Source organism: Canis lupus, chromosome 21 (genome assembly GCF_048164855.1).
Source record: "Canis lupus baileyi chromosome 21, mCanLup2.hap1, whole genome shotgun sequence".
Taxonomy (NCBI): Eukaryota; Metazoa; Chordata; class Mammalia; order Carnivora; family Canidae; genus Canis; species Canis lupus.
The window spans coordinates 32,281,601-32,306,053 of NC_132858.1; the positions used below are offsets into that span (position 1 = coordinate 32,281,601).

The 24,453-nt window shown below is 36.1% G+C and overlaps 1 long non-coding RNA gene across 1 annotated transcript; it reads right to left on the minus strand.

The window, feature by feature from the left end:
* Nucleotides 1-428: 428 nt before the first annotated feature.
* Nucleotides 429-24,453, minus strand: LOC140613509 (uncharacterized). The gene is made up of 4 exons (XR_012014507.1): nucleotides 24,234-24,453; nucleotides 1,199-1,304; nucleotides 715-858; nucleotides 429-580 (listed from the first exon to the last, which is right to left on the minus strand). It is a non-coding gene; the product is annotated as an uncharacterized lncRNA (long non-coding RNA).

A 24,453-nucleotide genomic window follows, 5' to 3' on the forward strand; every position in this document is an offset into this window, starting at 1 on the left:
AACAGGGGCTCATTAACAATATCAAAATTTATCATTACCACATACTTTTGAAGCAAGGGTCACTGACTTTTATTATTTATTTCTAGTCTGTAATAAAATGCTCTGCTTTTGAAGAAGTTATTTTAGAAGAGTGTTTTTTCCCCGTGTGTAATAAACGATAAAAAAATTAAATTAGCTGATCCACCATTATGTGAAACTTCTCAAATTTGGAGATATAAAAGTACATTATAAAAGTAAACTTGAATGTTCATAATTATAGCTAAGAAAAGTGCAGTCACATAAGTTTCACTGTACCAAGAATAAATCTTTCTCTGGATGATGACTTGAAGGAATCCAGGTTTTTTTAACCTCAGAAGAGGCCTATAATATGTTAGTAAACTTATATTCTATGGTGACACACTGCATTGCCATAGATTAACCCAGCATACTTTAGTCTTGAAGGATTTATTACATTCTGGTCTACTGATCTAAAAGCCAGCAAGGGGACAGATGTGCTGGTGGTCAGGCTGTTTAGAAATATTCCACAAGATCACGAAGTAGGGTGGAGCAAATTTTCTTTTTTCAGAACACAAGTCCAGCCCTGAAAAGACATTTTATAATAAAATCATATTATCCTAGACTCTGATCTACATATATAAAAATACCATCTTATAGCCCTTCTCACAGCTCCAGATGGTCCCACTTAAATTCCCTTATGAGCAGCACTGTACCAACCACTGGACATTGAGCTGTCAGTGCTCCCTCAAATCCTGGTTACTTCTTCCTCCACTTTTTTTGTTTCTTCCCATATTCCTCTCTTTCCATCCATTTAAATCTGGATACTTGAGTCATCCTGTGAGCCAAGAAAAATATTTAAGTCTGCAAAAAGCAAAAATAAACACAAAAGTTAGTGTCCTGTTTAGCATATATTTCATTTCATGAACTCATCAATTGTTACTACTTGCCAAGTTTCGATCTAATGTTTGCTTTGTTGGTAAAGTTAGCAGACAGATTTTCTAGCTAAGTCATAGTAAGTTCCCAGTGGCCCCAAATTCAATATAGGCACAAAGAAACTAGGCGGAAGGGAAAGCTTTGAGTAAGGAAAGAAATAATTATAGTTGAGAGAAAGATCATAGGCAGTATGGCCATGCGAGCTGATATAAGTTTAAACTTTAATTACTAAGGGAAGGCAATGAAACATTTTAAGCAGAGGACTTACACAAATTGATGTATAGTTTTGAAAGATCATTGTGTTCGCAGTGAGAGAAAATGTTGTAAGGGCATCAGTAGAAGCTGAGAAATCTTGAGGGAAATATTGCAAGAATCTAGGCAAGAAAGAGTAGTTACTGCAGCATGATGGTGGGAACAGGAGAGATGAAGAAGTCAGTTGATTTGGGATATGTTTTCGAGGTTTATCCTGCAAAATTCAACCATGGATTGCTATGGAAGGAAATGGAAAGAGGATAATAAAAGATGACCACTACTTTTCACTTGAACAGCTGAGTGGTACCATTTACTGAGTGCAGGAGCCAAAATAACAACAGGTTTGAGATTGGCGTGAGGATTAGAGTTGTTTTGGGGAAATTATCAATGGTGAGATGACTTCATCACATTCAATGCTCAATCTTTTTCAGTTTTAAAACAACCTAGAAATCCGTCTCAATTTTTGGCCTGTAATTCCTCTCATATGCTTGCAATTATTACTGCAGTACATTTGTTCTCAATGTGTGGCTCCTAAAACAGCAGTATCAGCATGGGTATCACCTGGGACATGGTGAAAATGAAAATTCTCAGGTCCAACCCTAGATATGATTCTGAATCAGAATAGGCCCAGGAATTTTTGTCTTAAAAAACCCTCTAGGTGATTCTGATGTATGGCAAAGTTTGCAAAATCATTGTTTTGGTAGGATGCTCTAGGGCATCCTGATCTCCCCTTCAGGGCTGAGGCCCTGGTTTTCCCAAGTTCTGGTAGAACTGGCAGCAGAGAACTGTGAAGTGAGTCCCTCTCACTGAGGGAAATTGTCTTCAGTGAAAAAGGAACTCAGAGCTACCTGACCCCAACATCACACCTTCTCTACAGAGGCTTCCTATCTCTATGACCTGTAGAAGTAGGGCCTGGTGTAGACCAGTCTTCCTTGCTTCAAGGTGGGGAACTATGAAGAGACATACCATTTTTAGGATTCATGAAAATGTTGCCTACATTCAATCACACTGTGGTTCAGCATCTCCTTTTGTTTAATCCCTGACACCTAACAGGTACTTTTTTCCTATAATAATAATCCTTTTGCATGCAAATATGGGACTTGATTTCTGTTCCTGGGGAATCAGCACTACATAATTACCGGTGACATTCTCTGCCATATATGATAAAACATTCAATATCTGTCTCATTTAGCTGCTATAATATTTTTCTCATATGACTACCATTTGCTCCTTAAAATCACTATTAACTAACATATATATAAACTATATAAAACTATTAACTAAACATGTGTTAATTATATATAACTATATGTATTAACTATGCATAAATATTAATATACATATGTAACTGTACATGTATATTAACTATATGTATATATATTCACTGTACATAACATATATATATTTCCATTCTTTCCTGGATGTTCTTAAGACTTCACCTTGTCAGTGATCTTTCGAGAATTCTTCCCCCCATTCATCCGTTCAATTTTGGTATTACTTTCTTCTTTCTTGTCTTTCCATCTAACTCTTCCTTAAAAAATGTCTTGTACCATATATGTATATCTATTACATATAATATGTAATAGTACATACTATACATTATATATACATACAATCATTATATTATAATCTATATTTAATATATAGATTAATATATATTACATTACCTTGTACATCTAAGAAAACCCTAAAACGTCACATTGTACAACATACAATGTGTACAATTTTTGATTGTCAATCATACCCCAGGAAAGCTGGGGATAAAAAGGCCTTTCATATTCACAGATTCAAAAATGATGGTAAGTTTATACTCCAGAACTCCAGAAGTATATACCCATTCATTTACTAGATGTTTCCAACTGGATGTCCTGACAGTACCTCATAGAGTGGCTTATTCAATTTATATTAAGTTTATCTTATTTGCCAGATATTCAAGTGTGTCAAAAATTCAAAATTGAACATTGTCTACACCCTCAAACTCTGACTTGGTATGAGCAAGGTCATACAGGGGAAAGAATCAAATCATCTGATCTTGAGTGACAGCTGTTTAGATTTAAAACAAATGACAATGCTAGAATCCTGCGTTGATTAGATTACTAGATTTTAAAATAAGTTAAAAAAAAATTGGCAGCTCTTTCCACTGAAGAGAAGACAGCCAGTAACTCCTGGAAAAATTTCTATGTCATGCAGTAAACCTGTTGTAATTTTCAAAATGGTGGTCCAGGTAGACATATTGAGAAAGTTATCTTTAAGCATAGACTTAAAGGATATAGGGAAATTTGCCATATAGCTCCCTAGTGCAAGAGTCTTCCAATCTGAGAAACCAATTAGTGTAAGAACCCTAAGTGTGCACCTGACATGTATGAGGACCAGTAGGAAGGCACTGTGGCCAGATAAAGTGAACAAGTGATAGAGTAGAGGTTGATGGGGTCATAGAGCTACCATGGGACCAGATCTTGGAAAATATTGTGAGCCACTGTAAAGACTTAGATTTTAGAAAAATTGGGAACTATTAAAAGTTGTGAGTATAGGAGTGGTGTAATTTAATTCCTTTAGAAAGGATTACTCTGGATGTTTCAAAAATAGACTATGGAGTTGACAAGATCAGAGCAAGAACCCAGTTAAGAAATTGATACAGTCATCCATAGGGAAATGGTGACAGTGGAGGAGATGAGAAATAGTGTGTAGATATGTTTTCAATATATTTGCTGATGTCTTAGACTTGGAGCAGGTAGGAATCAAAGATGACTCTAAAGTTGCCTACTTACACACCTGGAAAAATGAACCTACTCTAAGGTAGGAATGATTGTGGGTAGAACAGATTATGGCAATAAGATCCTAGGTGCGCTTGGTTATGTTGTTTGAGATATCTTTTAGGAGGTGTTTGAACAGAAGACTGCAGATGAAAAGAAAGGTATAGAGGTTTTTCTTTTTTGTTTATAAAATGAAATGGGTGTGATTACTGAGAATGGGTTGATATACTAAGATAAATAGATACTGAGCCTACAATGTGTCTATATTAAAAGTCATGAATGAAAAGAAGGATGGAGTCAGTAGATTGAGGGGAAATAGCCAAGGTGAGGTAGGAATAAAGCCAAGAGTTTGGTGACACGCAAGCCAAGTTAAAAAAAAAATGTTTACTGAGGGTGATGAGAATAATCAGCTGTGTTAAACTGGGCTGCTTTGTGAAATAAGATTACTTTTTCCTTTGCTACATAACCAAATACCATAAAGTTAGCTATGCGATAATTTATTAAAAGTCCATACAGTATTCCAGAATGTTTAAACTGGGTTCTCTATTCCGGATCTCACAAGGGCCATATCAAGGTGTCAGCTGGGTGCTCTTTCATTTGGAAGCTCAACTTGGGAAAAATCTTCCATGAAGATTGGTTCCAACCCTTAACCCAACAGAGGAATCTATTGTTTTGAAAGCTTCTGTTAGATTATATGGCAGAGACAAGCAATCCCAGAATATTAGAGGCCTACAGCAATACTCAGGTTATATTTGACCATAGGTTGGAGGAGGTGTGTGAAGCTCTTCTGTTCTTGTGCCTTCATTTCAGAAACGAAGTTGCGAGATCAGCTTCTCCTTGGGACATAATGTTCTCATAACAGAGGGAAAAAACAACCACCACAAAAGCAAGGATCCAGTAGAAACACCAATCAGTGGTTTTTAGAACCCCTGTTCAAGCCAGACACACGTTAGTTAAGCTCCTGTTTCGTTGACCATCCCACGCAGAGCCCTTCTATTGTATCTGAAAGAATACAGCTGCCGAGAGAACGTAGCACAAGTACCTGCATTTTGTGGAGATGAATAAAGCTCTTCCAGGGAAGGCGAGGACAAATAATGAAGAATGATAACTTTTTACATCCAATTCAAGACTTATATAAGTTACTTAAGTGTCTTTAAATTGCACAATGCGTCCTCGGTGTATCCTGTGCTAAGTAGCTGTTCAGTCCCTCTAGTCATAGGATTTCAGACACCAGGCCAGGCGGCCCAATCGGTCAGAAGCCACTGGTACCTTACAGCTCACAGTGCAAGCGAAGGCCGTGGTAAAGAAAGGAGAGTGTACCACTGCTGGCGAATTTTATTCTTTTCCGCCACGCTTTGGAGTGAATTTTCTCCTTCAGAGCCCTGCCTGCCAGCCTCAGGGCCTGCTGTCCTCCGTCCCCCGTGGGCCGGGACCCGCCTGCTCTCCCCGTGCCCCGCCACAGCTTGCTTCTGCAGTTTGCAAAGCGTTACTTTCTAATATATAAATATTGTGACCGCGTTTCTATCAAGATTTTATTTCACTTGGAAAACTGAACTCGTCATCGGTTAAATTGAACCGGTCTCAGGCGATGGGGCAGGAGAGCTGGTGTGATTTGTGGGTTCTGCACTAGGCGGGCAGAGACACCGAGTGAGGGGGGCTTACTCTTCTGCAGCGCTCCTAGTTCGATCTTTTGACTTTTCGATGGAGGAACAGTCTCAGACTTGTTAATGGATAACTATAAATCAGTGAGAAGTTAAAATAAAACAAGGGAAAAATCATAACTTTTAACCTCTCATATTAAGCATTCTAAGAGCAAAATCAAGTAAACAAGTCAGTTTTGCTTATATTTCGTGAGACATAGTTACAGATTTCACCATATCTCCTTATTTCTTACAAATAAATCTCACACTGATGAAAAGAACACTTTTCTTCTCATTTTTTTTTCTTGCCCAGGTGTTAATGAAGTAAAATAAATACTTTGTTAGGCAATTAAACAATATTTCCCCTAGAGGATGATATCTGAACTAACTGGTTAATTTTCTGAATTTTGATTTCTCTTTGTATGTGTAGGTGTGGCCTGACATTTTTGGCCTAACCAAAAGTTTTTCTGTGGTTAACTTAACATTTTCTGTTAGAAGATCACTTGGGTTCTGTTGGAAAAACTGTTCAGAGAATGAGGATTTATGCTGTCAATCACTTATATGAAAAACAAGAAGTCTATAAATATTTATAATCAAATATTATGGTGTGCTTGAATGAACTTTAAATCCTTTGTTGAAAAGTTCTGGGAAGAAACTATGTTTAAAAAGCTGAAGAAAACGAAATGAAATACTCACATACACCTTAAACTGTGGATTCCGAAATTCCCTTTCGCTGTACCATCAGCTACTAGTTCAAGTCTAACGGGGATTCCATTGGTTGGAGTGACTAAGCCCGGGCTCTACACTAGAGAACGTTGGTGGCTGATTTATCACTACTGCTCTAATCAGAGAGCTGTTTCTTCAGATAAGCTCTCTTGCCTGAAATATCTTCCCTGCTGTGCCACTTCGTTTGATTGAAAAAGCAGCGATCCTTCTTCCATTTTTGTAGTAAAACCAGAAAACTTCCTTTTTGCCCTTCAACAGTCTCTTAAAATATATTTCAATAATTCAGAAGTTTGTAAACTTATAGCAATAGGACATTTTGTCCTTGCAGAAATATGATCTTAGTATGAATTGGAGAATAAAGCCTATTTTTCCAGACTGGTATTTTTGTAGCTCTAGATATTATAGAAATTTGATCTGACTTTTAAGTCACTATTTTACCTTACAGACGGCAATAAAATTCTAATTGCATTCAGAGTTATGCTATTGTATTTCTTAAGAGAATATTTTATGCATGCAACAGAATTATGGTCACCGAAACCGAAGCTCTAAGAGTACAGGTTTTTCATAGTTGGGGCTTTAAAATTTTTGTAGGGTATAATCATTTAATCATATAATTAGACTTTATATTGTGAACAAAATAATCGTGCTCATACTTCCATTGCTAAATGGGAAAATTGTTAAATGCAAATTGAAACTACTTAGAAATATCTAAATAGCTGGAGGAGATTTGTCCTGAGAATGAGTTAGACCTGGGGTAATAAATCTTGCTTATTTTTAAATGTTAAACAGGACCCCCAAAGCACAGTTCAGACTAAGCAACTAAGTTACCTTTGTATGCAGTATGGTGAGGTGCTTCTTTTACTATAAATTCTTTTTTTAACAGGAAAAAAAAGTTTAATGTAAACTAAGCTAAACACAGACAGATGATTTATCTAGCTAATCTTATTCTACAAGTTTCTAGAAAGTTGCTTTAAATATATTATTTTGAATAATTTATTCCTTGTGGATTGAAATTTGTTTTAAGGAGGTGGGTGGCTCAGCGGTTGAGCGCCTGCCTTCGGCCCAGGGCATGATCCTGAGGTCCCGGGATCAAGTCCCACATCAGGCTCTCGGCAGGGAGCATGCTTGTCCCTCTGCCTGTGTCTCTGCCCCTCTCCTTGTATCTCTCATGAATAAATAAATAAAAATTTAAAAAAATAATAAAAGAAATTTGTTTTAAATAATTGTGTCAATCTCATGTAGGGCTGGGAACTGTGGAGAATGGAAGTTGGGTAAAAGTTGAAATTATTTATAGGAGACCTCCTTTAAAATTGCATACGGTCTGACATAATACCTCCTTCTGATGGAAATACTCAGGCACAGGCTATATTTAAAGAAAACACAGATTTGGAACAGTTTCTTAGGAAATTAAGGTTTTTATAAGACATTTCATATTTGATGACTTCCAGCTCTTTATGTTGCGTCACAAATACACACCCGTATGTATGCTTATACACGGCAAAAATCAAAGAGAGTATTGGTTAGATGGCCCCGGTGTCCCTTGGAGATACTCCCATCATCGTGTATATGTTTTGGTTTGTTTGTTTTGTTTTGTTTTTAGCATTTTCTTTCTGGCAGTACAAGAGGACTCATCTTGTGTATTTCCTACCCCACTCCTAGAATTAGTCATTTCTGTAGGTATCTCATGTTTCTTTTATTGGAGAAGGATATTGCAAAACAAAATATGGTTGCCAAGCGTATTCACTGCTGCTGAGCTGGTGTTCCTTCTACACCCTCTCCTATGAGACAGTGAGGAGCTACAGATGTGTATACTAACACGTGCATATACATATACCTGTGAATATTTCTACATGTAGTCATCTGTGTCCATATTAAGCTAAACATGAATTAATACTGAGGTTTCCAATTGTAATCCGTTACCATATGGAACATTCTAGCCTATGCTCCTTATTTATATATAACCTCCCACTCTGGCAGTAAGAAGTCTAGGTCTCATCAAAAGCTATCCATTTACTTTTTTTAAAATCTAGGTTGATAAAAAGCAAAAACAAAAAACATTCCAGGGTTGCGTGAGTGGCTCATCTGCTGCACTTGGCACAGAGTCTGCTCAAGATTCTCTCCCTTGCCCTTCCTCCTGCTTGCATATTCTCTCTCTCTCTAAAATAATAAATACATAAATAACATCTTAAGAAAAAACCCACTCCATAATTACATAATCGTGCTTTTTTTTCACACTGAATTTGGAGGATTTCAAAGACATTTTGAGGCTCTATAAAACCTGAATCCTTCATAGACATGTGGTTTTTTTATTCTATATTATTATTCTGACCTCAGATCATGACACTCATTCTTTGTTTTACCCCTAAATATACATTAAGTATCTACTAAGCACAGATGAATGAAAAGAACAATACAGTGTTGTATTATAAGAACTGTATCAGAGGCATATGCATGTGATGCTATATAAGCCTGGGTGCACACACTGATGCCAAAATAGAAAAGGAATAAAAAGGCTTCCTGAAAAGTGATATCCCGAGAGAGTCTTGAATGAGAATGAGGTCCAGCAGCTGAAGGAGATCTTTCTAGGCAGAGTGCAGCATTGTCCTGGACTCAAAGGGAACATGAAATATAGCAGGTTTTAGAGGGTAGGAACAAGCTAACTGTGGCTAACTTTGAAGATGCATGTTGCAAGAGGTAGGATATGAATCTGAATTGATGCTTGCACGATAGATAGATCATGAATGGCCTAATACGCCACGTAAACACATTTTTATTTCACTGAAGTAAATTAGTATTTTCTGGATAATTTAAACTGGCACATAGTGGGACCAGCATTGCCTTTCTAAATGGTTACTTTGGTGTCAGAATGAAGGAAAGCCTGGCAGCATAAAACCTGGACTGCAGGTAGTAAAGTGATAGTTCAGGAGATGATGAGATGATCATGATGATGATAAGAATAAAAATAATAGTAAGTAGTATGTAGTCCTTAAATGTGCAAGGCCAAGTTCGAGGTGTTTTATATATTATCAACACATGTAATTCTTACAATAATCCTAGGAAGCCCAAACTGTTATTAATATATGCGTTTTTAATTCTCTTAAGAAATCTATGATAGATTTCTCAGTATTTTCCCCATTATTTCCATTTACAGATGATTAGACTTATATGGAGCAAGTTTTTGAACCCAGTCATTTCAATACAAAGCCCCAATACAACCGAAATATTATAATGCCACTCATAACCTGAGGAACCCCCGAAGGATACCTTAAATTTAGGGGAAAAATTAACGATGAAATTACTCTAATCTATTTTGTTAACTTGTCACCACCACTGCTTTTTAACAGAAGCATGTAATAGGAGGCCTGTAGTTTGCAGGTTTCCTCTTACTCCTCACGGCCACCTCCTGGATCCTCAGCATCTCGCTTTACTGTAACAGGTGCTATGCCTAACTTCTTCGCTTACAGTTCTGCTTCTCGGGACAGACAGTGGCTTGTCCTAGAGGAAATTGGCATAGCATAGTCACCTCAGCCATGCCTATAATTGGATATGTTCCTTCTGTCACATGTGTACGTTAATCATTTCCCCAGACTCATGACTTGGGATATGTGGTCAATCACATGCTTCGAAATCTCATCTCATTCCAAAGTAGAGAGACGGTGGCATCCTTGCTCTCCCTCCCCTGCAGTTTTCTTCCTCCTCTTCAGGAGACAGACCCCTCTCTTTAATGTAGTAGCCATTTTCTTCTCCCCTTTTTCTATCCACGATTAGCTAATACCATTTCCCAGCTCTACCTAATTGCTGTGTGTGTGTGTGTGTGTGTGTGTGTGTGTAACAGTATACAAATTTCTAACCCGTATTAACTGTGGGAAATATGCTTATCAGTTAGAATGCAGTGCCTTTCTTTTCTTTTATTCATAAAGACTCCATTCATCTCCAGAGTTACCTATGTCAGTACATTCTCCCAAATTTCTTTAGTGAGGTTTTCGTAAGATAGTTAGATAGTTTTGTCATACTCTGTGCTCCATCCTAAGATATACCCAGCCTCCTAATTGTTTTTACTTGTATACATTTAGGTTCACTCTTTGTGCTGTAAAGTTCCATTGATTTTGACAAATGCATAATGTCATATATCCACAATGACAGTGCTACGGAGAATAGTTTCACCATCCTAAAAATAATTCCCTTGTTTTTCACTTTCAATTTACAATAGGCATTTAAGATACAACTATGAATGTTAATTACTTGATAATTATTTTTTGTTGCTAAATAAAAATTTATTTATCCCCTATAAAGATGTATGTAACACAGTTTATTCATTCATCTGTTGAAGGGCATCTTGGCTCTTTCAGTTTTGGGAAATTGTAAATAAGCTGTTAGAAACATTCATGTGCAGATTTTTGTGCCATTTTATTTGTGTACCCAGGAGTGCAATTACAGAATATTAAGATAAGACTATGTCTAACTTTGTAGGAAACAGCCAAACTGTTTTCCAGGGGAGCTATGCCATTTTTCAATCTCACTAGCACTGAATGAGAGTTCCTCTTGCTCCATTTGAAATGATCAGTGTTTTAGATTTTAGCCATTTTAATTGTTGTGTAGAGATACCTCATTTTTGAAAAATTTGAAAATTTGTAATTCCCTGTGACAAATCATATTGATCATCTTTTCATGTACTTATTTGTCATCTTTGTATCTTTTTTTGGTACTCAGAGAGTTGTTTTAGTTGTTAGTGTTCTTATTATTGAATTCTTAAAATTTTAGATCCAAGTCCTTTATCAGAAATGTGTCTTTCAAAAATTTTTTCTCAATACGTGGCTTGTTTCTGTGGATTTCATATTTGAAGAAATTGATTTTTCTATAAATTCTCAATTTTTTAATTGAGATGTGTGTTTGAAATGCATGGAACTGAGGTCTTATTCTATTCTGATGCATAGTGTTCCAAAATATAAGCAGTGATACTCATGGCTTGTGCTCTCTTTTTTTTTCCTCTCTCTCTTCCTCTTTCAACTCAACAGTTTTCAACCATGTGTGTAAGTGAATATTTATGTGTACTTATGCATTTTACCTGTACTGTGAATGAATTGAGTTGCCCTGATAAAAAACAAAACAAAACAAAACAAAACCCAACCAATTTCTTGGTCTTTCTCTTGTGGACATTCAAGAAAAACAAACATATTATAACACCATTAAAGTCCAAAATAAGTAATATATCCTCCATTGCATCAAATTGGAATATAAGCACTAACATGGTACCAGTGATTTTTAATCATCTTACTATCCAGTATGGAAACACTTGTGTATCAGTGTTAGTATATCTTTCTGGCCCAATGTTTCTGTCTGGAAATTATTATTTTTAAAAATATTTTATTTATTTATTCATGAAAGACACACACAGAGAGGCAGAGACACAGGCAGAGGGAGAAGCAGGCTCCATGCAGGAAGCCCGATGTGGGACTCGATACCAGGACCCCGGGATCACTCCCTGAGCCGAAGGCAGATGCTCAAACCCTGAGCCACCCAGGCGTTCCTGGAAATTATTATTGTCTGTTAATTAATTTCAATTATGGCAGTAAAAGAATTATAATCACATTAAATGCTGGTATTTTGATAATTTTCTGAAAAAGAAAAAGAAATGAGTCCAAGATGTTTTTGTACTTCTTGGATTGCATCATTCCTCATTAAAGTTTACTGAAAGAGCTCGTTTGAGGTAGTTTTGATTGTAAATTCCATATGTCAACTTGTAAAGCTTAGTTGCCAAAATATGAAGAATAGAAACAGGAGGGAATGCTTAACGAAGCACAAAACCAGCTAGTCATTGTTGGAAAATCATTGCTGAGTGAAATAGATGTGTAATTATTTTGGTGGGCTGAGAACTTTAGAAAGTGATCTATAATGGATGAATGTAAATTGGTTATAGATAAGTATTATCAATAAAAAAATGGTTGAAGTGGTTGAAAAAAAAAAGATAAGTATATCTAAGGATCTATGTGTATACTTACCATTGTGTAACATTTCTAATAACTTCTGCATAATGGTTTAATGATTGCTGCCATCTAGAATTGGTAAGAATATAAGCTGCTCTACTGGTAGAGCTACCTTCTCTAAAGAGTGACTGGCTCCTTACAAGGCCCCAGACATAATAATTTATATTAGTTTCTCTTTTTTTTTTAAGATTTTTAAAATTATTCATGAGAGAGACAGAGGGGCAGAGAAATAGGCAGAAGGAGAAGCAGGCTCCCTGTAGGAACTACATGTGCGACTTGATCTCAGGACCCCAGGATCACGCCCTGGGCTGAAGGCGGATGCTCAACCACTAAACAACCCAGGTGCCTCTATATTAGTTTTTCTGTGAGAAAGAGAGTAATAACAAAGGAATGAAAAGATGCACATTTTCAAGTTCTTATCTGGATTTGCTAAAGTGCATATAGAATCTTTGAGAGTAATGTAGAAATCTATATATTACACAGTGGTGTATAAAGAGTATGTTTGCATCTTAACAGTTGCATAATTTTTTTAGACAAGGGATGACTGTTGTAACTTTGGACTTCAAAAAATTATTATTTTAGTAATTATGATTCTGTACTTGATAAGCTTGAAAATTCTTTGTACTTTTCTATTCAAAAAGATAATAATAGCTTTTATTAGTGTAAGATCAAAAAATTCCTATATAAATGAAATATTTTATATCCCTATATCACAAGGATTTATCCTCTAAAAATTTAAGTCGTTTAATTAATATTATAAATCCACATAAATGGAAACTGCAGTATGATGAGGTAGTTCTCACTGTGAGGAACCAAAGCCATTAGAGCAGAATTGAACAGACAGCTAGACAGGACACATGGAAAGGGGACATGATCACCCCTCTTTTAATGGAATCATCCCTCATTAATATTGGAATTAATTGGAGTGATTAAATTAATTTTCTTTAAAGATTTTATTTATTTATTCATGAGAGACACAGAGAGAGTGAGAGAGAGAGAGAGAGAGAGAGAGGCAGAGACACAGGCAGAGGGAGAAGCAGGCTCCCTGCAGGGAGCCCAATGTGGGACTCGATCTTGGGTCTCCAGGATCACGCCCTGGGCCAAAGGCAGGCGCTAAACCGCTGAGCCACCCAGGCATCTCAATTGAATTAATTTTATTCTTCTTCACATATTCTAAAATAATCACAAATTGTAGCCTTATTTTTCTATTCAGTGTGTGTTTTAGTGGTTTTAATGCTTCCACCTCTATTTTACCTCTTATTAAACACTACTATTGGGAGTTTATGAGATCTGTGATCACAGTCCTTTGTTGTCACTCAGCATATGATCTTGCCTTACATACCCTATGAGTCTCAGTTTTCTCATATGTGAAATCATATGACAAAATTGATTTCAATTTTTCTCATGAAAAACATTCTTATTAAGAGTTATGCACATTAAATGAGATAATCCTAAATGAACAGTTAACATGGTGATCAGCAGGTAGGAAGAAACAAGTAAGGGTCGCTCTTACCAGTAGTATTATGAATTGAGATGGTATGTGACTATGTTGTCAGTTTTCACAGAATACCCTCAAATAAGTGAACATTTCTTCTACTTGAACCCCAAATCCAAACTTAAGCAGCTTTCCAGCAAGTAGGAGCCCTGTCCCATTCTCAAAGGATGTAAACATCAATTTGAAGAGCGTTGAACTTCGACTTTTCCAGTCTAATTGTTGAGGTACCTCTGCTGAATAACTGAATGAAGAAACTTAATTGTTTAGAATTTTCACTTTCCTCTTACAAAAATGCTTTAAGAAACATTTGTTTTTTATATGTAGAATTATTCCTACACTGTACTGAATTAAAGAAACTGTCACGTTATTTTTATTAAGTCAAGGAGTTATTGAGTGTCTATGATAAATATTTTGTACTCCACATTGTAAAATGCTCAAATAAAGGTATACAGCAAAGAAATTTTTTTCAATCTATCTATAAAGCCACATAATTTTACAAATTGCAGTAAGTCTCTATCAAAATACTTCTTAGGCTAGTGGCGTAGATTTCTTACTATTAAATCAGAAAAAGACACCTCAGTGTCTGGATGAGGTTACAATATATATTTAAATTATCCCCTTCCATATTTCCTTTTTTCTGGCAAATGTTTCTTGGCACAATTTTCTGTGAACTCATTAATATCAACTAACTATACACCAAACCTGCACTTTGCTTATGTGTAATTTAAGTGATTTAATTTTTTAAAGCGTAAAAAAATTCTGGTTTTTAGTGGTCCTCACTAATACTTACGTGCAGGCTATGATTTAAAAGGCAAAGGGCAAGGTCAAAACAGTTGCTGAGAATGTGTAAAGCATTGGGGATGTTACAGGCAAGGACATAGCAGAGAACAGCAGAAGGGAACGGTGGCTTTGCTGTGCTCTAGGGCTGCCATCCAGGTCGGCCGCTATTAGCATCATACATACATACACACGTACACACATACATACGTGCATGTATATGTATGTGTGCGTGTGCCTGAAATTTCAGTAAGAACTTGGTTCTTCCTCTAAAATTTTGAAAGGAGAAGCAACCCTTTCTAAGACTTTAAAGTTAGAGTCAAGTTCTTATAGAAATTTTACGACTAATTTTTTTATTAACTATTATAGCTCTAACTAGTTCTCTGCTGCAACATCTCCTTCTTCCCAAGAAGCTAACAGCCCTGCTAAATCCTCCAATAAACTTAGATAATTTAGCAATAAAGGTCATGGAAGCAAATAAGTGTGTTTACAGAAGGAGTGATTAGGCCATACTATTGGAAAAAATATTTAGAATAAAATCCTTGACATACTCATCAGTATAGTAAATGATAAAGTAAATCACTTCTTTTAGATAGCTTAGAATATTTAGATAATTTCAAAAATGCCAATGGTAACTATAACAAACATCATCTACTTTTATAGTTGACTTCTCTTTTGCTCCAGTGTTTGGAGCTTTATATAATAAAAATACTTTTAGTGCACCTCTGAGCATTAATTTAGAACCATTACTGTATGTGTGTGGTTCTTTCCATTGCACGTTATGAGGACATGTTTAAAGTATCTTATTACTTTCCTTCATGTTTAACAGGAACTATTATTATTTTGTGGCCATAATTTAGAAACTCCATGACAAACTAGTTAGTATTAGTCTGGCAGTTGAAAAGTATTAATTGAAGTTATTAAATGTCAGGTTATTCTTTTACAAAACATAAAGCTATCAATATCATAGTTTTTTATTATTAGAAACACATACCGCTTAAAGTATCACTTTTGTATTCTACTTTTAATAAGATGGCAATAATTTATTTTCTTTTTATAATAAATATATAATATTAACTTAATACCAACCTATGCCATGGCACCAAGTTAAGTGATTGTGGGAAAATACTGGATTTATTTGAAAGATAATGAAGTGTAGTGGAAAGAACACAGACTGACTGTCAGTAGACATATCTGTAGGCCAGGATCTGCTCAAACTAGCTGTATAACTGTCGATAAGATATTTGGCATTTTGGGCTCTTAGTTTCCTCAACTATAAAATGAAATTTTAGAAAAATGAATAAATCTCTTTATGTTCTCTACTGCCACCTTTAGTTGGATTACAAAGACAAAAATATACATAAAAAGAAAGAAATTGATAGACATGTCTGTTATGTTATGAAACAGGGGTGTTAGGTAATTGTTTAATTTATTTTTTATAAGACAGTATTGCTATTTTTAAAAATCTTATATGTATTTAGGGAAGAATAAAAAATAGCAGAATGGATGGAAAGCAGAATGGAGCATTTTAGAATATAGAGAGTGGTAAAAGATAAAATAGACTTACAGAAAGGAAATCTAAATATGAGAGTATAATCATAAGGAAAAATGAGAAGACTGAACATAAACTGAAAATAAACATCTTTCAATCCTGTATATTTCTCCTTGAGTGAAAAAACACCTCTACTGTCCCACTACCATCACTACTACCATGGATCTGCAATTTCCACTTGCTGTTCTTCTCAGGTGTTATTTTAAATTTTGTGTCAAATATAAATATTTATAAAGTTCTTCCTGACAAAATGTCAGAGTAAAATTTAAATTTCAATTATAAACTATATAGCTTTGAGAATGGCATTAAGATGGCTTCATTAGAAATATTTTAAGCAATGACCACCATCAAAGGAAGAAAATAAATAATGTTTACCAGAATACCATGGACTTCATAATGTATAAGGAAAGCTAAAACAGGATGGATGTAGTGTGAGATTTATTCATTCATTTCAACTAATAATTATTTGGCACTTAGAGTGTACGAAATGTCACTTGTTAGAGGTAACGCAGGAAAGCATTATCCCCGTGCTGAATGAATTAGTAATTTCTGCTTCACTAAATCAAATCTTGAGTAGAACCACTTTTGAAGAAATTTGAAAATGGACAAAGAATGAACTTCAGAGTTGAGGCATTGCTTCTGCCTCTAGGTAGGCATGTGTGTTTGCATATGCATGAAAAGGAGAGAGAAAAAAAAAGGAGAGAGAGAGAGAGAGAGAGAGAGAGAGAAACGGGGAAATGGGAGGAGACAGAGAGAGAACCTAATCAGACTTGTCTTGGTGTTGCAAGTTGTTATTGTGTAAAATGACATCCTTTGAAGTGTAGAAGTCATAATCCTATTTAATTTCCTCATTGACTGAAGGGCTGCAAAGTGGGACAAAATAGGTGTCACATTCAGTCTTTAGTGAGGGAGGAAGAAAGTCATCAAACATTAGCTACCCTCTAGGAATGCTAGTGTTGACATGTTTCTGACTTTGGTCAGAATTTGAAAAGGAAGAGAAAAGTGAAATCTAAAAAAGAAGGATGCAAAATCATGTTGGATCTCGATATCATTAAAGAACAAACAGCACATTCCAAATATATTCTACCCACATTAAAAACAAATATATGGGGATAGATACCAAATTGATAATCCTGGTTACTTTAGAAGGTGGAATTAAATATGTATGGGAGATATGTTTTTGTACACATCTCTAAACTATTTTGACTGTTAATAAAACTGTAATGTTTGCATAAAAGGAATAATGCCCTGGAGAAAAGGACCAGTAATAACATACTCTGGCATTGTTCACCCACAGCTTAACAGTGTACAAAAAACAAAAACAAATGTGTGGTTTGGGTTTTTAGCAATAGTTTTCCCTTTCTGGTTTTCTTGTTTGCTTGGTAGTTTGCTGTTGTTGTTAGGACAGTATTACAAGGGGGTGTGGGCAGTGGAACAAGAAGATGCTTTGAAGCAGTTCTTCGCTGAGCTTTCCACTTTTGGCCAGGGGCTAAGTCAACCAACAGACATGACCGTCTTCTGCTTTAAGTCCTAATTACAAGTGCAGGGTTAGGGCAGGCTGTAGGCTGAGAGACAGCACCCTGTGGTTGGTTGGTACCAAAGCACAAAAAATTTTAGTCATTGGCACATTGTTTTTCATAACTATAAGAAATATTTACTTAATGTCTATAGTAGAGCAAGCAATTAACTTAAGGTCCTAGGAAAATAGATTTTAATTTCACGAACACTTGTCTTCAAAGAGCTCACAACTCCCTGGGCAGAGATACTGTCATAAACAATCCACTGTAATACAGTGTGATAGGACTATTATAAAAGTATGTAAAAACATAAGTGATGGTACAGGATCTCTCCATGAAATTACTCAAGAAAGGCTACTTACAGTGAAATTTGAGCTGGATCTTTAAAAATGTTTGCTAGGTGGATTGAAGTTTGCAGAAAGGCATTTGTTACTGGCAGAGAACATTACATCTGACAAACCACAGAGGAATTTATAAAAATGACAATTATGGAAAGCTGAAAATTCAGTTACTTTTCCAAATTATAGGGGGAAAAGCAGGGAGCAGTTGGATATGTGACTGAGGACGAGATGTGGGAATGAGAACTCTTGAGCCCTGAAAAGGCTTGAGTTTTCTCCAATGGGTCATGGAGAACCATGGAAGCACTTGAACCAAGTATATAACAAACCAAAGATCAGACTTTCCCTCTTTGGCATTGTTCATTTTCCATTTTTAAAGATTGAGGCATGTGGTTCTTTCCAAAAAGAGACAAGTATCCTTTAAAAAGGCATTTTATTAATTAAAATAGAGTCAAATTTTATTTTCGTAAATAGTAACAGAAGAGGAAAAATGAACGTTCAAAGGGAAGGCTAACCATATAATGAAGAATGAGTCCGGCACGCCCGTGGACTGCCATCAAACGAAGCAGCCATTGTTCCTATAATTTTTACTTCTAGACATATTGTCGGGGAGGGGGGAAAGTCAATATATTTTATAAGCAATGTAGATAATAAAATGGGTGGCTATTTAAACAACTTAGAGACCAGTGAACAGTTCTTAAGTCATTTTTCCGAAAAGACTATTTAGTGTTACCACTTTATTTGTAATTATTTCATGAATGGTATATTCCTTTAGGGGATTAGCTCAGAATTTTACAAATATCATGGCACTCAAATGCTGTACTTTGGGTTTTTGTTTGAATTGAGTTGTGTGTGGTCCTACACACAACTGGGATCATTGGCAGCTAATCCTCCTGTCTCCCAGAGAACAGAATTCCCATTGTTGCAGTTCTTCACTGGAAACAGCTGGGCTACCTTTCCTGGGTTAGTTGGCAGGATGGGCAGCTGCAGTCCCCAAATCACACAAATCACCAGTGAAGCTTATTTTGATTGCTAACTTCTGTTACATCAAGATACTTTTAAAAATCTGTTTTTCTCTATGTTGCAGTAGATTCTTTCCATGCACTGCTTCACCCAGCAAAATGTTTGGGCTATGGGTCCTCCATTTCCACTGTAAAGATTCAAGCCTTTCCCAACTCTGGAAAAAATTACCCTCACATTTGTTGCTACATTTTGAATGGGAGAAAATCCTTTATTTCTTCTTTTTAGTTGTATTCATAGTTCCTCCTACAGTAGTTGTGGCATTTCAGCGTATATTTCAACACACCCTGAAAGTATGTACTGTGAGTCTGGAGCAGTTTGGGGCATATGGAAATGTGTGCTTCCTTTGCTATGGAGGAAGATTCTCCACGGATGAGCTTTCTTCTGTGAGATGAGAGAATTGCATTTTTAGTATCAGCTTGAGGTAGGAAGGGATGGAGACATAAATAAACTTTAAAAGAAAATAAGTCATACAGAGTGTAATCAATTTTTAGATTGTCTCAAGATATATTTAATATTTTGAGCATAAATTTGTCCAAACTCATCTAATGTACAACACCAAGAATGAACCCTAAGGTATATTATGGACTTTGGGAGACAGTGATGTATCAGTGTACGCTTATTTATGATAAAATGATCATCATTCTGGTGGTGGAGGCTATGCCAGTTTGTGGGCATGAGACATGTGGGAAACCTCGGTACCTTCCTTTCAATTTTGTTGTAAACCTGAAACTGCACCCTCAAAAAAGTCTTTAAAGAATATATTGAACAGAATAAAAATAAAAATCTGTACGATATGGCTAAAATAGTGCTAACAATAGAAGAAGAGAAAAAGTCCCTAACAATTTTACCTCCCAAGAAACTAGAAACTAGAAAAGGAGCAAAATAAACCCAATGCAAGCAGAAGGAAGGAAATAATGAGGAACAGAAATGAATGAAATTGACCCCCCAGCCCGTAATAGAGAAAATCAATAAATCAAAGAGCTGGTTCTTTGAAAAGATTGCTTTAATGGGCAAAACACTGCCAACATGAACATAAGAAAAAGGGAGAAGTCATCATTACTCACCTCTGGAATGAAATAGGGGTATCATTGCAGACACACTACAGATAACAAAGGATAAGTGTATACTCTGAACAACTCTACACACATTAATTGGATAACTCAGATGAAATGAACCAACTCCTCAAAAAGTATAAACTACCACAACTCATCTAATATGAAATGGGTGGTTTCAATAGCCCTATAATTATTGATAACATTGAAATTTGCATGTAAAAATCACCTGTAAAATAAATCTTCAAACCCAAGTAGTTTCATGAGAGAATTCTACTTAATATTTTAAAAATATACCACTCTGCTCAAAACCCTCCTTGATGTCCCATTTCACTCAGAGTGGAAGCCAATGTTTTTCTATGACTACCAGGGTGTACATGATAAGGTTCCAAATTACTCTGTGAACTCACTCTCCATCACTCCACTCTTTGTTCCCACACATCTGATCATACATCTAATCAAATGCATCTCTTCGTTCCACAAACACGAGCACACCAGGCCCACTCCCCCTACGGCGGTGATGTACTATGCTGCAAGCTCTGGGTGGTATCTATATGAGTCAGCTCGGGCTGTCATAACAAAATATCACAGATAGGGTGGCTTAAGAAACAGAAATTTACTTCTCACAGTTTGGAGGCCGGGAAGTCCACAATCAAGGTGCCAGCTGACTTGGTTCCTGGTGGGAGCTCTCTTCCTGGCTTGCAGGTGAACACCTCCTGACTTTGGCCTCCATTGCAGACAGAGAGCAAGCAAGCTTTCTGTATCTCTTCTTATATAGGCACTGACTTAATGGGACCAGAGCCTCAACTCATAACTGCATATAATTTCCTCTCAAAGGCCTCACTTCCAAATACCATTACTTTGGGGTCTACGGCTTCAACATATAAATTTGTGGGGTCACAAAATTTCAGTCCATAATAATACCCATATAATTTATCTCCTTACTTTTAGGTCTTGAATCAAATGTCACCTTTTCAGGCCTTACCATATAACTCTATAATATCCATTTTAATATTTTCCTCCTATGCTAAACCTTTTCTTTTATACTTGTCACATCATATACATAGAATTGACTTATTTTTCTTTTGTCTGACTCCTTCACTACAGCATAAACTCCAGGTACTAAGATATTTTTAGTGTGTTTTTACTTTTTTCAACACTATCCTTATTGCCTAGTAGAGCCCCTAGCACGTATTAGGCACTCAGTAAAATGTTCAATAAATGAACACCATTAATAATCGTATTTCTGATCTATCATTTCATCAGCCTAATTGTGAAAGTTTGGAAGAATGCATGAAGTTGAAAGTACTTGAACTTAGATTTAATTATTTTTAAATCTGAGGTTAATTGTTCACAGTGAGTCTGTTTGTTTTGTTTCGTTTTTAGAGAAGGAGAGAGAGAAAAAGAGGGGGGCATAGGGAAAAGAAGAGAGATTATTTTTTTTCCTTTTTTTTAAAGATTTACTATTTGAGAGTGTGTGAGTGAGGGGTGGGACAGACAGAGAGAGAGAGACTCCCTGCTGGGCTCTATCCCAGGACCCTGAGATCATGACATAAGCTGAAGCTGAATCCAATGCTTAACCAGCTGAGCCACCCAGGTGCCCCAAGAGGGAGTCTTAAGCAGGTTCCAGGCCCAGCACAGAGTCCCACACCAGGTTCAATCCTAGATGCTGCAATCATGGCCTGAGTCGAAACCAAGAGTTGGAGGCGTAACCAACTGAGCCACCCAGGTGCCCCAGTTGAATTTAGATTTTAAAAATTAGGGCAGCCCAGGTGGCTCAGCGGTTTATTGCCAGGGCCTGGTCCTGGAGACCCGGGATCTGTGTGTCTCTCATGAATAAATAAATAAAATCTTTAAAAAAATTATAATGTTTCTGAAAACTCTCCCTGTGAAATTTTAAAATGTATGAGAGCCTATTTCTACCATACTCTATTGCTTTGACTAGTTTTCTCTCTCAGTTTTTTCCTCTTTATCACTTTAGAGTTTCATTTCCATCTTGTAATACATTTAATTTTTCTTATTTTATTTAATTACCATTTCTACTGTTTTATAGAGTCCTTATAAATTATTTAGTCATCTTAGCACTCGTTAACATTTTAAATCTTTGATTAAGAAATAGACTAGAAATCCATTTTTAATTAAATATTCAATGATATAATTTATGAATATTGTGTTCTCATTAAATTCAAAGTAGGTAAATTATGTTTGACATTTTAAAAACGGTAGAATAGATAAGTATAACTTTAAAATTTTAGAACATTCATAAGTATATCAGATTCTTATATCACCTACCTCTCATTTGCCAGAGCCAACACACACACACAAAAACATAATATTCATTTCCTTGCTGAAAAAATAATTTTAATTTAAGATGATCACTGGAAATGTATACCTGGGCATAGGAAGATCTCTCTATATAATATGTAATTAAACTTACATAAAACATAACTATAATTTTGCTAGACCTGTGTAAATGAAGCCTAGATTAAAATCAATTGAAATAATTGTAGGATGTGTTTATGTTGGGAACAATGAAATCTACCAGTTTAGTGGATTCTTGTATCCTGATTATTCATACATTTACATTCTCTTTAAGCCATGTTTGTGGAGTTTATAGCTGTCAAAATTATCTATAATTTTCTTACTTAGATTCACGTAGTAAAACAATTTGAAAGCTGCCAATTGTGCACATTATTAAACAGCATGCATGTCAAACTCTGATTTTTTATTTTCCTGATTATTTCTACTTTGAGAATTCCATTATAACAGTCCATCAGCAGTCGTTTGGGGTTTATTTTAAACTACATATGGTACCAGCTATAATTAGTATTTGGAAAGGATCATAAAATAGTTCCACAGGGCTTTTTTTCCTTTTTATGAATTTTCTGAATATATTTTACCGATAGCCAAAGAGGCAAATCAATTTTATTGGATTTACCTTTATGTTATTGAGTATTTAGTGTTCACACTCTGAGTACAATAACATATAATCGTTGCATATTGTAATATCATTGTTTCCCTATTTGGAATGATGTACTTACTATATATATATATATATATATATATATCACAGCATATAACAGATAAATGTTAACCCCTATTAATTACAAATGTGAATACTGTATAAAGGCTCTGCAGTCTGGTTTCATGGAATCAGAATGCCAAATTTTGTTCACCTGCATTTACAGGGGGCTATTTTTACTCCTATTTCTTGGGTAAACCGTAGCATTTAGGCCTGAGGCAAGCAGCATACATTTCATGGTTTTGACCACAGAGATTAATTTAGGGAAGGGAATATGACTAAAGTGAAAAACAGTATTATCTTCAATACATGGGGGTGGGGGGGTCGGGGGGAGATGTTCTCTTTTTATTGGATATGAATGAGGAGGAATGCAGGTGCACTCCTAGAGTTGCTTGCAGTTATTTTGTGCTCATGTGGTCACACTGAGAACGGCACCCACACAGAGCTAAAAGATCAGAGGCAAGCCTTGGGCACATTTTTTAAGTCCTTGTCATGTTGAACTCAAAGCCATCCCTGGACTATTCAAATGCATAAGATAATCACATTCCTTTATTTGACACGTCTGTTGGTATCATTGTATATTTGCAACCAAAAAATTTATAAGATTATATGCACTGGATTGTACACACTGGATTCACTGGTTCTCAATCCTGACAGTTCATTAAAATCACCTAGGAGGTTTTTAAACAATGGTGATGCTCAATTCCCACTCAATCATATTACACCGGAATTCCTGGGTTGTGTCATGGGCATGAGTGTTTTTTTTTTTTTTTTAAGATTTTATTTATTTATTCAACAGAGACACAAAGAGACACAACAGAGACAGGCGGAGGGAGAAGCAGGCTCCTTGCGGGGGTCCTGGGATCATGACCCGAGCCAAAGGCAAATGCTCACCAGTGAGCCACCCAGGTGCCCTTGTTTTGTTTTGTTTTGCTTTTGTAGGAGCTCCTCAGGTAAATGTAATGTAACAAGGTTTCAGAACCACTGATTTGGATGGAAACTACGGGTCACTTAATCCAGGAAAAGAGAGGTTAATTGTGAACAATTAACCTCAGATTTATAAGTTATACATAATTATTACATTACTATTTCAGAACTGAGAAGGGATAAAGGAAATGCGAGTCTTACTTTAACAGAAGAGGAGATTAAGATACATCCATTAGGCTCTGTACCTGGTCAAATAACAAGCGTGTAGTCCTTGTGGAGGTGACGGCTCCCAGGACTCCTAGCACGGCTCGGAGGGCCGCACGTGAAGGGTCGTCAAGGGCGCGCGTCCCCGCGCTTTTGACTGCGGAACGTCGGGGACTCCCAGCGCCTCCGCCTTCCGTCTGCTGTGACGCCTTCACCTAAGAGGACCTGTAGATTTTGATGAACTTGTTCATGACGTCTGTG